The sequence below is a fragment of the Syngnathus scovelli genome, chromosome 14 (assembly GCF_024217435.2).
Source record: "Syngnathus scovelli strain Florida chromosome 14, RoL_Ssco_1.2, whole genome shotgun sequence".
In the NCBI taxonomy this organism is placed as follows: Eukaryota; Metazoa; Chordata; class Actinopteri; order Syngnathiformes; family Syngnathidae; genus Syngnathus; species Syngnathus scovelli.
In genome coordinates this window covers 589,229-605,489 of record NC_090860.1, presented here as the reverse complement: position 1 = coordinate 605,489, position 16,261 = coordinate 589,229, and positions in this window count along the sequence as shown.

Here is a 16,261-nt window from a genome sequence, read left to right as displayed (position 1 = left end):
TGACCTCAGAGTCAATGTCCGCTTTGGAGGAGAGAAGGCTGCCGAGGTAGGGGAAGTGGTGAACATATTCAAGTGCAGTGTTGTTCACATTTATGATGGGCGGAGTAGATGGCTGGTTGGGTGGGGGTTGATGTAGCATCTGGGTCTTCTTGATGTTCACGGTCAGACCCAGGGCTCTGTATGCCTTAGCGAAGGAGTTCAGGATGCCCTGGAGGTCTTCTGCAGAGTGTGCTGCAATGGCATTATCGTCTGCATACTGGAGCTCCACGACCGTGGTGGTTCTGATCTTGGTTTTGGCTTTGAACCTGTTAGGGTTGAAGAGCCTGCCATCAGTTCTGTACCAAATCGGGATTCCGTGTGGTAGTTCTTCATCGATGAGGTGGAGTATGGCGGCAATGAAGACAGAGAACAGGGTGGGTGCAACGATGCATCCCTGTTTGACCCCTGTCTCTCCAGTGAAAGGCTCAGTCAAGGAGCTGTTGTTGAGCACTGTGGCTGCCATTCCGTCATGTAATAATTGCAGTATTCTGACGTATTTATCCGGGCAACCGTACCTCAGAAGGATGCTCCATAGGGCCTGGCGATCCACCGTGTCAAAGGCCTTTGTCAGATCTATGAAAGTCATGAACAAAGGCTGTTTATGGTCACGGCATTTCTCCTGGAGTTGGCGTGCTGTAAAAATCATGTCTGCAGTGCCTCTAGATGGGCGAAAACCGCACTGCGATTCTGGGAGAACTTCCTCAGACAGTGGCAGTAGGCGATTGGCAAGAGCACGAGCAAGTACTTTGCCAACTGCTGAAAGGAGCGAGATGCCCATATAGTTTCCGCAATCCGCTTTGTCCCCTTTCTTGAAAATGGTCACTATCAGAGCATCCCTGTGCTCCGAGGGGAGTACTTTTTTTTCCCCAGACCTTCAGAAAGAGGGAATGGAGCTGGAGCTGGAGCTCTGGTCCACCTTCATTTAGGACCTCAGCTGGGATCCCATCTGGCTCAGAGGCCTTGTTGTTCTTCAGGCTCCTGATGGCATCTTGGACCTCTGCTGAAGTGGGAGGTTCACCCATGTCTTCCCTGATGGGACTCTGAGGGATGTGACTGAGGAAATCTGACTGAGTTGTGCTGTCACGGTTGAGGAGTTCCTGAAAGTGCTCTCTCCACCGGTTGTTTATGGACTCATTGTCCTTCAACAGCTCCTGCCCGTCTTTAGAGCGCAGGGGTTTTTGGCCGCGATGGCTTGGACCGTAGACAGCCTTGGTAGCATTGAAAAAGCCCCTGGTGTCACCAGAGTCTGCCAAACTCTGGATTTCCAGTGCCCTTTCTGTCTACCAGGAGTTTTTAATCTGTCTCACCCGGCTCTGGACGTCAGCCTTGGCTCTGGAGTGAGCCTGTCTCTTTGCTGTGCAGGTGATGTCATTTTGCCAGACACGAAATGTTTCCCTTTTCTTGGAGATGAGCTGTTCTATCTCTGTGTCGTTCTCATCAAACCAGTCCTGATGCTTTCTGCCCTTGTACCCGAGAGTGGCACTGCAGGTGTCGAGGATGGAAGACTTGAGCAGGCTCCAGTGTTCTTCAATGTCCTCAGGGTATTCCTGATTGGGGCTTTCTCCAAGAGAGGCCTGAAACAGCTGCAGGGCGGCAGTTTTATTCAGGGTCTCAAGGTTTAGTGTTTGCCGGCTCAGCTTCTTTTGCAGTCTCCTCTTCCTCTTGAGTCTGATGGACATCGTGGATCGTATGAGGCGGTGATCTGTCCAGCAGGCCTCTGAATCCATCATGGCTTTTGTGATGCTCACGTCGCGCTGATCCCTGGCTCTGACAATGACATCTCCCAATATAATAATCTTGTCCTCCTTGGGGATTTTTGACAATACCTCATCCAGACAGGCATAGAAGGCCTCTTTTTTTTCCTCATCAGAAACGAGGGTAGGTGCATAAGCACTAAGAACTGTTGCCGTCTGGTTGTTTGCCAGCACCAGACGGAGGGTCATCAGGTGCTCACTGATTCCCACAGGGAGTTCAAAGAGGTGACTGATCAGTTGGTTCTTGATGGCAAAACCAACCCCATGGATCCTAGGCTCATCTGTGGCCTTTCCTTTCCAGAAGAAAGTGTATCCACCCTTTTCCTCCTTCAGATGACCTTCCTCTGTCCGTCGGGTTTCTGAAAGAGCAGCTATGTCAATCCGGCATCTTCTCAGTTCCCTGGCAATGATGGTGGTTCTCCTCTCCGGCCTATCGCTGGTTACACTGTCCATTCGAGTGCTCACATTCCATGCTCCAAAATTCATGTTTGTGTTTTCGACCGCGTATTGGTGATCCCTCTGAACGCGGTAATCCAGTCGGGAGGTTTGAGGCAGGCTATGTTTAGGGCACCTTTTCTAGCCCCTTCCCCATCAGGGGTGAGCAGAGTGGATCCTAAAAAGGGCTGCTCAGTCGTGGATGCAGCTACCAAAGAGCTCTTTCTGCCTCGGTCCAAGAGCCCAACAATCATCTAACATCCACCGCCTGATGTGCCAGCTTCGGACTAGGGGCTTCCAGGCTTCACAATCCTGCCCCCGTTGCCACTTACTGGTCGCCACAGGACTTTAATCCGGGATGTAAGGTGGATTCCCTGAAAAAGATGCCTGTGCGTGACTTTGTTTAAAGTGGGGATGTTAGATAAATTGTATATATATGTTATCATGCGTTCCCTAATGAGTACTTATTAATAAAGTTATTGCGCAGAATGCTTGCTGTTTTTTCTTGCAGACATCACCCAGTTCACAGCAAGTCAAACGATGCTGTCTGGAGCTTCCTGACCTTCTACACATCTGGGAATCCAAGAAAGTTGTTGATGTCTGCACATGTCATTTTGTCTATGCACTCTTTTCTCCTGACTACTTTGTTTCCCATAACATTCACTTTTCGTTTCTCATGGGATCCTGTCCGCGACTTCTAGTTTCACATAGAATCTCGTTTCTTCACTCTCGAGACTAGCCCACGCTTTCCCCCCCACCTATCAGGGGCTAGTCTCACATTGTAGGTAGGGCATTCCTGAATAAAAAGAGAGGGGTGTAACCATGACCTTTAGTGTATTTTGGATTGCTGTAAGTCTGGATGCACTCCTCGCGAGAAAAGATCAACATTCTGTCTCACTGGTTTTTGTCTGCTGATCCTTGTGCTGAATCTGAACCTAACAGATTTTTGGGGGCTCGTCCGGGATCTCGATAGGACTATTTCTGGTTCCGGCCGACTTTTCGACGCAGGACAAGTCCTTGGCCAAGGCATATTGAGAAACCCTTTTCACGAGGCTGACTCGATCAGTTGGCTGGACACCGGAGTGGTTGACGAGATCATCCGAGGAGAAGGCCCAGCAGACTGTGAGTACGAATCTTGATTCTGTTGAAGTAATGAAAGTGCAGTGACAAGAGGTCACTTAAAACCTTGACAATTCTAGACCCTATCAAGTGCAATTAGAAACAGTAAATTCTGCTGGGATGTTGGAGTCCCCTGACTGATGAGTCAGTTAAATTCCATGGGAAAGCGGACCCATCTGTTTTCTAGAGAAGTACAGGTAATTTGGAGCAGTTAAATTCCGCTGAGGTGTCGTGGGCCTCCTAGTTAACCTTCCTAGCTTTCTGCTGCCATCTGTGGTGTTTTCTTAACTCTGGTTTAGCTGGTTTGGCTTCTTGATTCGTGAAAAGATAGGTTTTATATCGGCTTTGGGGAAAAAGCAAAAATAGGGTTTTTCTTACACAATAGGAAGGTTAGAGAGTTTAGATTTTGTTAAGTTCCACGGGAGGGCGGACTCCCCTGCTTGCCTGTGGGAAGATAAGAGTGCGCATTGTGTGTGTGTGTGTGTGTGTGTGTGTGTGTGTGTGTGATTTGACTGAGGGGGATCTCCTTTGAGCTCTCCTTTGTGTAAAATACACGGGACTGTAAACCGTGGCTTTGTGTGGACGAAAGCAGAGATTCTCCGTTTCCTCCACACATCGAACATTTAAACACTGTCCTGTGAATAAAGTCAAAACTGAAATTTAGAAAATAAACCATGGGGACAGCGAATAGCAAACAAAGACCGCTACCCCGACATGAATTAAAATGCAAAGATTGGAAATTAATGGAAGAAGGCGACCCCGAAAATGTAAGATATCTTGATAAATGGATAACTGATTACAAATTTGATGGTCAGCTGAAAACGAATTCGTTGACTAACCTAAAGCAAGCAATTGATGCTAAATGTGGTGTAAAGAAGAATAGAGACGGGTATCATCTGATAGTACAATGGGAATTAGAAGCGGAAAAGAGAAAATGTGGGCAGATAAGAGAAAAATTGAGAGATAAGGAAGACGAAGAAAAGATAAAAAAGAACTTGCTGTTGCACAGGCAGGAGGATGATGAGACAGTGTCAGCTCGGACCCGCTTGAGGGCCGAGGCTGACAATGCGATGAATGAGGATGAAAAAAATGATCAAATTGTCAAGGCGGAGATTGCGGCACGCCGAGGCGAACCAACTTTTCCGTCTTTATACCCCAAATTACCAAACACAGATCATCCTCCTGAGTATAGTGCTTCTGCTCGTGGTATGTTGGCGCGGGGCCGTGCTCGTGGTATGTTGACGCGGAGCCGTGCTAAGTTGGATCATTCGGCTGACGCATACCCGATGATTGAAGTGGCAAATCCTCATGATGATGGAGGACCCACAATTTTAGTGTACAGAACATGGACCAGTGCTGATATAAAATCGGCAATTGAGGGTATAGCGTTGCCCACTGAAGATGTTGATCAATACTGTACTGACGTGAAACAACTCATTGCTTCGTATAATTTGAGAGGCGATGAAGTACAGCAGGTTTTCATGGCATCCTTAACCAAACATTGGGCAAGCGTTAAAGGCACCTGGGATCCTTTTGATTCCCGGGGCCGTCCATTGGAATGTAACGGGGTGCCATTGCAGACAGAAATTGACCGCCTATTGGGCAGGATAAAAATTAAATTCGAACGTAGAGCAAATTACACAGACATTGGCCGAACCAAACAAAAAGCAGATGAGTTGTTTGAAGACTTTAGACACAGGCTCGAAAGAGTGTTCAAGGCCAATAGTGGCTTGGAGCATGGAACTGATGTTTATGACCAACAACTCAAAAATGCTCTACATGCAAATTCGCATCCAGCTATCCAAAACTGGATCACTAAACATATGATCACTTTCCCGACATCTACCTTGCCACAGTTCATTGATCATGCAATACACGCCGAAAAAGTTGTCAATTCAAAAAGAGCAAAAGATAAGGGGAAAAAAGACACCGTGTTTTTTGTTGAAGGAGGGCAGCCTGAAGTGTTCTATCAAAATAGGACCTTCGGCCTAGGGGGGCGTGGTCGTAACAAATTCCGTGGCAGAGGTAGCGGGGGGTACAGTCGTGATTCTCCCAATTACGGAACAAATGACCAGCCCGCTTCAGGTCAGCCAAAGCGGTACAATTCTGAACCTATTTGCTGGTCATGTGGGAAGAGAGACCATATAGCAAGAAACTGCCCAGGTAATTACAAGGGCGGGAGTAGACCTCCCTTATGACTAGACAAAGATCAAAATACAATTGGACCAACTGTCTTGTCAACAGCTCCCCCCGTTTATGTCGATTTGAACATTCAAGATTTGTTAATGAACAATATTGAGAAGCCAGTAATAACTCTAATGGTAAACGGGACTCCAATAACCTTTTTGTGTGACTCAGGGGCATGTGTGACCACATGTCGTGACATACCTGCAGGTGTGCAACCAAACGGTAAATCCTTTTGGGTGAGAGCAGCAAATGGGCTGGCAACCCCAGTTCCCCAGTCTCGACCAGTTTGGATACGGGACCTGGAAGGGGGAAGTTGTTGCATTCCCATTTTGCTGATGCCCAGTTGCCCTATTAATTTGCTAGGTAGAGATGCTCTCACTGCCCTTGGGCTTTCCCTTGTGTCTCTTGACGGTCAAATTGTTGTCAAAAGGCGACACCAGTTACAGATTTTTGGTCAATTTCACTGCTACTATTTTTATTCATTGGATTTGGCTGATGCGGAAGTGATGGAATTTGGTTCCCCTCTTTTGGCCCGAGTGGCCACTCTTTTGCGTTGCCCTGAACAGGCAATGGAGGCCGATAAACTGCACCTAACTATGTGGCATAAAGACACACCTGGTCCTGATCACAACTACGAGAACATGCTTGAGGCTGCCACACCTGCCACTTTGACGGCATCTTTCCTTCTGCATGATGGTGAAAGCCGTGCTTGTGTGGTTATACAAACGGCTCCCCCTGCTATTCAAAGATTGCACATGTCTCCCACTCCGCTCCACATCTCACTCTACAGGCCTCACACCGCGGCGTGGCAATGTTTGGGATTTATGGCTGGTGATGCCTTGGCAGTTTCTGACTGGACTCAGGTTGATTCTGACTCCTTTTATAGTCCTTCCACCAAGCTTTTCAAACAAAATATGGCTCGAAATTTGTCATTCATTAGTGGAATCCATGCTGATCCTGGTGTTGAGCAAACACCCTCATTTTGAGATTTTGTGCTGACGTCAGATGACGAGCACGTCCTCGCTGAGGTCCCGAGTCATCTTTGGTCTACGGGTCCTTCTGACGTTGGTTTAGTGAAAGGTGCGCTTCCTGTTGTCATAAGACCTAAAACTGAATACCGCCCTTGTGTGAGGCAATATCCTTTAAAATCTGATGCCTTACAGGGGATCGCGCCTGTTATTTCTGATTTGTTAAAAGCAGGTGTCATTGTTCCTTGCCCGGATTCTCCTTGCAATACTCCAATTTTCCCTGTGAAGAAGGCACTCCCTTCTGTTGGGTGGAGACTGGTGCAAGACTTGCAAGCTGTAAACAATGCGGTTATTCAGAGGGCACCTTGTGTCCCTGACCCGCATACCTTATTAAATTCATTGACACCTGATGCGAAATTCTTCACAGTGATTGACATTAGCAATGCTTTTTTCTCTGTCCCTATTGCGGAAGAAAGTCAATTTTGGTTTGCGTTTACATATGCTGGCTCCAGGTACACCTTTACGAGGTTGCCACAGGGGTATTGCGAAAGCCCGACAATTTACTCACAGGTGATGGCAGCCAGCATGGCTAAATTTGTCCCGCCGATGGGAAGTCAAATCTTGCTCTATGTTGATGACATTTTGATAGCGTCTCCTGATTTGGCCTCTTGCCAGAAAGACACGCTTGCTGTGCTGCATCACTTGGCAGGTGAAGGCCACAAGGTCAGCAAGAACAAGCTTCAACTGTGGTCCGCTGAAATTAAGTATCTAGGCCACAATCTGAGTTCCCAAGGTCGATCCATAATTGAGAGCAGGAAGGCCTCTATTTTACAAGCTCCTAAGCCGCTAACAAAGAAGCAAATGATGTCTTTTTTGGGTCTCACGGGTTATTGTAGAAGCTGGATACTGGATTATGCCCAAATTGTTGCTCCTCTGTCCAAATTGATGTATGTGGAGGACATCTCGATGTCCACTCACTTAAAATGGACTCCTGAAGCTGAGGATGCTTTTGTTTTGATCAAACAGACTTTGGTCTCCAGCTCCACTCTAGCCTTGCCCAACTATGAAAAGGTATTTGTCCAAACTGTTGACTGCAAAGGTCATTACATGACCTCCGTTTTGCTCCAATCACATGGCTCAAGGTTGCGACCTATTGCTTTTTATTCCTCTAAATTAGACAGTGTTGCATGTGCTCTCCCTCCGTGCGTGAGGGCCGTGGTGGCGGCCTCCATGGCTGTGGAGAGCAGTGCTGGTGTTGTGTTGTTTCATCCTTTGACGCTGAAAGTTCCTCATGCTGTCTCAGCTCTTCTGCTGCAGACTAGTATGACCTTCCTGTCGCCTGCGCGTCATCTTTCTTGCATGGCTACGTTGCTGTCTCAGCCACATCTGACCGTTGAAAGATGCACGGCACTCAATCCTGCCACTCTCATTCCCCTTCCTGGCGACGGCGAATTCCATGATTGTGTCGATGCTGCCCAACAAGTTGCTAAGGCTCGGCCTGATTTGGAAGATACGCCTCTGCCAGATGGTCATGTGGTTTTTGTTGATGGGTCTTCTAAGAAAAATGAATCTGGTGTGACCCTTACTGGGTATGCCATTGTTACTGCCGACATGGTTTTGGAGGCTGCTAGACTGCCATCCAATATGTCTGCACAGGCCGCTGAGCTCATTGCTTTGACTGGGGCCTGCAAATTGTTTGCAAACAAATCCGTCACTATCTGGACTGATAGTCAGTATGCTTTTGCTACAGTACACGTGTTCGCTCAGCAGTGGAGCAACCGTGGCATGATAACTTCTGCGGGGAAGCCCGTCACCCATTCCACATTGCTGACTCAACTTTTGGACGCGGTCCAGCTGCCTTTAAAGATAGCAGTTTGCAAATGTGCTGCTCACACTGCGTGCTCTGATCCTGTTTCTCTCGGTAATGCTTTTGCTGACAAATCCGCGAAGGCCGCTGCAGAAGGCCTGCTCCATGTCCTCTCGTCTCTCACGGCTCATGATTCGATGACACACATCCCCCCTGATGTGTTGCTTGACATGCAATCTCAGAGCCCCTCCCAGGAACGGCTCTCTTGGGAAAAACGGGGTGCAACTAAAAACGCTGTTGGTCATTTTGTGTGACCTTTGGGCAAGCCTGTCTTGCCTCGTAATTTGTTCAAATGGGCTGCTATTTCGAGTCATGGGGTCACCCATGTCTCGACGGGGGGTATGGTGAAACAAGTTGAAGCTATTTATACAACGTACGGCTTTACAGCTTTTTCAAAACAATTTTGCAGAGCGTGTTTGATCTGTGCTAAACATAACCCACAAGGCAATTTAAGACCTCGGAGAGGGAAATTCCCGACTCCATTGTATCCATTTCAGACAATACATATGGATTATATCCAATTACATAAATGTGAAGGGAAAGAATATTGTTTGGTCATAATAGACGCATTTTCTAAATGGGTAGAAACATTTCCTACCAAACATGCTGATGCACTCACAGTGGCAAAGGCCTTATGCAAAGACATCATTCCAAGATACGGCATTCCGGAAACAATTTACAGCGACAATGGTCCACATTTTGTAAATCAAATAGTGCATAACATTGGGAGAAAGTTCCACATAAATCTAAAGAACCATTGTTCCTACAGACCACAGTCAGCTGGCCTTGTTGAACGTTTTAACGCTACTATAAAAAACAGATTAAAAAAATGTATGGAGGAAACCAAACGACCATGGACTCAGTGCTTAGACCTGGTCAAAATGTACATAAATATTACAAGTACAACAGGGCTAACTCCCTATGAAACAATGTTTGGAAGGCCTTACAGGCTTCCTCAGTTCAAGAACACATGGGAGATCCCTGAGGAAGCCACGTTAGCTGATTACATGAGAAAAATGTTGGAACGTCAAAAGAATCTAACCAATAACACTGATGATGAACCCATTTCTCCGCAGGAAGACCCCAAAGTGGTACCGGGAGACTGGGTCTTGATCAAGAGTATCAAGAGGAAGAATTGGCATTCACCCAAGTGGGAAGGTCCCTTTTTGGTACTACTCACGACACCAAATGCTTTGAAAATAGCCGAACGCAACACGTGGATTCATTTATCTCATTGTAAAAAGGTGATCTCTGCAGACCCAACCTAAAGTACGGAAGGTGAGCAAAGTCTGGTAATAGTGCCTGATCCTGGTGCCAAGATCCAGGGTTGACACGAAAGCTAGCAGAAGACAATTTCCAAGACACCAACCCGAAGCTCAGGGTGTTGACTCTGAGGAGATCCAAAAAACATGAGCATTAGAGAGTCATTTGGTGTGTGCTTTAATCAGGCTGTGGCCTGCGCTAAGTCTGCCATGTGTTTTTGGTTGCTTTTGCTGGTTTGTGTTACCATTGTGTTTTTTTCGGGGGTTATTTTATTTGGAGGGACAGAGTACCATGAGCCTCGAACATTATTCTCTCAGGCGACTGCTAACGCTAATTCTAATCAATATGGCTCATGGGGAGAAATTGCTAGACATAAGCGCGACACTAAATCCCCTTTTGATCATGTTGTTTGTGTTCCAGGTGCCGTCCGTGTTCCAACCTGTGTGCCATGGCTTTTGTCTTGGGCTTATAATAACTCATTAATGTTTACTGTGGCTCCCAATACATCTTCTTCTATTATTTTACCTTTGAAAAGTTTGAAAGGGTTTCGTAATGGTCGCCCCACTACTGGAGATAAATGGCTCGGGTATTGGTGGTATTTAACTGGCCACCCGGTTAACACCGGCTGGGGCACCCTTGTCACCACACAAATGCGAGGGTATTGGCCCTCTGGTTCCAGTGACGAGGCTGTGTTCTTTGCTAAACGGGTGACTTTGATAAATCGGGGCACAAGCCTCCTTTTGACTCTTACACTCCCTGATGGTCAAATTCGTCCTCCAAATGTCACCTTGTTTAACACTTCTTGTTGGGGTTTTCAACTGTGGGCTTGGTCCTCTGGAATCGATCCTCGCTTTCCTATTGCTATTTGTCTTAATAGATCAATGTCGGTCGCAAACCGTCCCGTTACAAATAAATACACCCTGTCAGCAGGAGCAAAAATCACAAGTACGCTCCTCACTGATGTAGATAGCTATTTTGTGGCCTCCACAGGGATAAGCGGTCATACTAACAACTGGCTTCTTATGGCTGAGCAGGCCGCAAAGATGGCTGGCGCCAGTTGCGTTGCATGCATGGGTCCAAGACCTCTTTTGAAAATCATACCTGCGAATATAGGTCCTAAGTGTGCTGTTACTTTGATGTTAAGCCTGTCCATTTCACCCGCTCATGATTGTTTTAAATGGGATAAGGTTTACCCTGTTGCCTCTATGACAAAATATAAACCCCTTTTTTCGTCCGATGTAGCTAAGGGTAATTTTACATGTCTTAGATTACCTGGTACCGGTGGGAAGCTCGGCGCCCTGCCTCCTCTATGGTGTGGGTCCGTGACCAATGTCACTGCCCCTTTTTTGCCCATTGCTCGTAGTGATGTTTGGTTTTGGTGTAATAGTAACAAACTTTATGATAGGTTGCCTTTCGACAGCTCCGGAATTTGCGCTTTGGTAACCCTATTGCTGCCCGTTCATTTGATGCCGATGTCCTCTTATGATCTGACATCTTTTGCTAAGTCCGTGGTTCCCGTATTCTGGCCGAGAACAAAACGAAGCGCCGAATGGCGGGGCGCGGCTAATCCAACGTACATTGACGCCATTGGTGTTCCTAGAGGAGTACCGGATGAGTATAAGCTGGTGAATCAGATAGCAGCTGGTTTTGAATCCGCCCTGTGTTGGTGGTGTACTATTAACAAAAATGTTGACAGGATTAACTACGTCCATTACAACGTGCAGAGGCTTGGAAACTGGTCCGAGGCGGGTTTCAGGGCGGTCCACTCCCAACTGGCCGCTACTTCCCTCATGGCTTTCCAAAATCGAATGGCCCTTGACATGCTACTCTCAAAGGAGGGCGGTGTCTGCGCCATGTTCGGTGAGCAATGTTGCACGTTTATTCCGAATAATACTGCAGCCGGCGGAAGCCTGTCCCAGGCCCTTGAGGGCCTGAGGACCTTGAACGGGAAGATGAAGGAGCACAGTGGGGTGAACACAGAGGTTTGGACCGACTGGTTGAACGTGTTCGGAAAGTACCGCACCCTGGTTTCCTCTGCCCTGGTCTCCATAGCCGTTTTCTCTGCCATTTTGACCCTTGTCAAACGCACCTCTTGCAATCAGGTGCCCCCGGCTTCCCAGTAACGGGTTCGTTTTAGCCGGGTTCGGAGATTCGTCCGTAATCTAACCACCCGAGTTAAATTAACTCCTCCGGAATCAATCTAATTTCTGTACGACGCCAATCCCTCTCAAGTCACCCGAAGCGCGTGCCGAGTAACTCAATTCGAGGCAGGACTTCGAAGTGACCGCATCGTATTGATGGCTCCCCGCTAATGTTTGAAGTTCTTATTCGTTACGGATATTTTTTAGATGTCTTTGTTAAGACCTCAGGGATTCGTTTGTATAGCGCACCCAAGCACTAGTTTTGCCGAAGTAAATGTTCATACGGGTCCGTTCCACTTGGTCGCTCATGCAGCGAGCCGACCAACTTTTTTATTCGAAAGAGAATCGAATTAATAAAAGTGTGACAATAATAGCATTTTAGAAGAAAATTAATGCCCTTTATATTATTAATTCTAACCTCGTATACGTAGATTTAGCACTTGACCGTCGGAGTTCTTCACCCCACTTAATTGCTTCGAAGAGAATAGCGACCTTCTTACCGAATAAAAATGTCGTGCTGTCTTTAGATTTGCCCAATAATTAATTTGGAAGGCAAGTCTATTTTTTGATCGTGTCCTATTTAACTTTTGACGCGGCCCGACAAAAGGGGAACTGGGCCGCGCCCGACGGACAATCGAAATATTTTTATTCTCCTCCAACTCCACTGATTTATTTCAGCCGTCGTCGTTAATTTATTTAGAAGAAGTAAATTTCCAACAATTCACTTCTAACGAAATCCACTCCTCCTTTAAATATTTACGAAAGTTATTTAATTCTCTAACTGGCTCAGAGTTACTTTTTACACGGCCCGTCAAAAAAGGAGAACTGAGCCGCGCCCGACGGACAACTGAAATATTTTTATTCTCCTCCAACTCCACTGATTTATTTCAGCCGTCGTCGTTAATTTATTTAGAAGAAGTAAATTTCCAACAATTCACTTCTAACGAAATCCACTCCTCCTTTAAATATTTACGAAAGTTATTTAATTCTCTAACTGGCTCAGAGTTACTTTTTACACGGCCCGTCAAAAAAGGAGAACTGAGCCGCGCCCGACGGACAACTGAAATATTTTTATTCTCCTCCAACTCCACTGATTTATTTCAGCCGTCGTCGTTAATTTATTTAGAAGAAGTAAATTTCCAACAATTCACTTCTAACGAAATCCACTCCTCCTTTAAATATTTACGAAAGTTATTTAATTCTCTAACTGGCTCAGAGTTACTTTTTACACGGCCCGTCGAAAAGGGGAAGCGGGCCTGAGCCTTTCAAATAGTCAAACAACTTTTCGTTCTACACAAAATAATAATCCGACTTAAACACTTCCGTTGATTTATTTTATTTAAATCGGCCCCAAACCATCGGTTGCATATTCAGTACAAATCCGCGTACAACGAAGTAAGTAATATACAAAACACATTTATTGAAGAAACATGGAATAAAATTACAAATCTCAATTACCCCAGAAACTGAACAATTTCACTCACTGATACCCGTGTTAATAAAATCATTCAATCCCAGAACAATTCGATTGCAAAACACAGTTCATAAAAAAGGGAAGCGGTGATTACCAGCTGCGTGCTATTTTTGGTGAAAGCAAAGTCGAGTGATCAGTTCGATCTTGCTTCTAAATCCAAATTAAAGAAACAGGCTGGCCACGAGGAATCCGGCGGCCCGATGACTATTCCCCCCTCACGCTAAAATACATAAAAAATATAAATCCCTCTCACCTATTTCTCTATAAAGTTGTCCAGTCCAATTTTTGGGAGTAAATCCAAGTTAATTTCAGTCCAGCGATCCTGCGTCTCACACAAAGATCTTCGGGACTTTGGAAAAAATCTTGAAACTCCTCCGGGCCTCTTCACGTATAAGCGCTCTTTTGGGGAAAAAAGCCCTGAGGCTACTCCAGCAGGACCTTTTATAGACCTCTCCGTCTCCCCCCCTCCCCTTTCTTTTCTCCTGTACTTTCCCTATAGGGTAAGACTGCCCAATTCTCCCACGCGTATAGAAGGGACTGTCCAGAAATCCCACGCCTATGGAGGGACTGGCCTTTAGCAGCTGTTTCCGCCCTGACCACGCAGTACTTTCCACCAAATGCACAGCTAGTGGCAAAACCTTTCACTTCCCCTTTTCACCTTTGACCTACTTTCTGTTACATGACTTGTTTTCACCTTTGACCTACTTTCTGTTACATGAATTGATCGAATTGACAAATAATATTGCTTTAAAGCGGTTACAGAGTACATTTTTAGCCAAGCAAAAAAATCAAAAAATTAAAATCACATAATAAACATTTCATTTGTGCTTCTCCAAACAATTTATGTCACGCCACTATTCTCAGTGACGGGTCCCTTGATCGAATTGACAAATAATATTGCTTAAAGCGGTTACAGAGTACATTTTTAGCCAAGCAAAAAAATCAAAAAATTAAAATCACATAATAAACATTTCATTTGTGCTTCTCCAACCAATTTATGTCACGCCACTATTCTCAGTGACGGGTCCCTTGATCGAATTGACAAATAATATTGCTTAAAGCGGTTACAGAGTACATTTTTAGCCAAGCAAAAAATCAAAAATAAAAAACACATAATAAAAATTTCATTTGTGCCTCCATGCGTGACTTACACTCTGACACCGTGTTCCTCTTTTCTATTTTAACTGGTCTAGCTTATCCTGGCCTCTCTTTTGGTCTCATGTTTTGGTCTGGCGCCATCTTTTGGACAAATTTGGAAATATCAGCTCTGTCAATTTATCCCTGTGAACAATCCATATTCTACCATTTGGACCATCTCTATCTCCATGTTACACGACACCCCCTCCTTGGATTGAAAAACAGGTATAAATTTTCTCTGCTCACTCCCTCCCCCGTTACGAGCTAGGCAGTCATGTCGTCGTCTCCGTCTGAGATACTCACGACCTCAGCGGTTGTTGAAGTAGGGCAGGCCGCCATATCACCTTGTCTGGCGATCTCCGCGAGGGCGTTGATCAGGCGCGACAACCGACCAGCAGCGTTGTCGTCGTCAGCGTGGTCCTCCACCGCGAGGGCTCTCAGCACCGGTGGCGTTGAATTCCCTGTGGCCACACTCTCGACATCTGCTTCCTCATCCTCAGCCCCGAGGTCGCTCTCGCGTTCTCTGTCTTGAGCCTCATCGTCGTCCTCAGACCCAGAAGGAGCTGCATCCACATCCAGCGGGCTTATCAGCCGTACGGGGCTGGTGGGCGAGTCGAGGGGAGGACCACCACCGTAGCCAGGCCCTCCATACATACGGCTGTCGTCCGAATCCCGACGCCTCATGGAATCCTCGCCTGGCTCTCTGTACCGTCCTCCTCCCCGACGCGCAGGCCGGACAAGCCCCACAGGGGCCTCGCTGGGTATCACCACAGGTCGGTGTGCTCCATATTCCGCGTTCGGGTGGGTGTAAAAGTCAGCCGGGAGAAAGCGATGAGGAGCGCTCACCGCCAGACAGCGCCCACATTGCCAATGCGAAGTGATGCATCGAGTGCCGTTCCGTTGACGCCAGGTCAGGTGAATCAAAGGCCAGATGGTGCCGTGGGTTCTTCCTGCTCCTTGCGTGAGAACCGTACATGCTGTTAGGGGCCCTCGAGTTGTCTCTAGCAGAGTCGCGGTGATCATCAACTCCGCACATCCTTCCCATCCGAGATGGTCCAAGCTGGACTGCTCTCCCTCTTTTACATACAGACCGTCAGGGACCAGCCAAGTCAAACTAAAGCCGGCCTGATAACAACAGCTTCCCACATAAGATCTCCCGATCACCCAGGCCAATTTCATATGGCTCATTCCGCACAGGATGCATTTAGGTGCATCCCCAAACCAGTGTACAGTCTGTAAAACATGGAAGCACAAATTTTAACATTTTTCATCAAACAATCACTCCTCTGCCAGCCCCTTGGTATACAATAGGGGGGCTTCTCTGCGGCCGTCCTCCCGCCTCTCGGGGCGGGAGGGGAAAAAAAACAGAGTATGTAAAAAACCAGGTTATCATTACCAATTGGTCCACCACTTCGACCCAAAGTAACACAGACAATGACCCCCATATCACGCACCAGAGTACGAGCTTGGCCGTACGCCATCTCCACGCGACAGAGGTGCGTGCATGCTGGTCAAGTCCGGCTACCATCTTTATAACATACATGGCCATTCCTATTACCAATATCGCTTCCAATATGACAACCCCAAACACGACATAGTAAACAAAAATTGACACCACTTCCAAAACACTCCACAAAATAAGCAATACAATTTCGGCAATACCTCTGGGTGTATCAGGGTCAACATACATTCGGCCATGCATGTAGACTACAAAAAGACCCAAACCCATCGTGTGTCTTGTGTATAAAAATCTCAAAATCAAAACCTTGAATATTGATATGACCAAAATTACAGGGCGAGTGAGTTGTTGCAAATCCCAAGACCCAGAACAGCAGTAGGCTGTCCAGATACTGAATAAAACCCAATATTGAACTTCG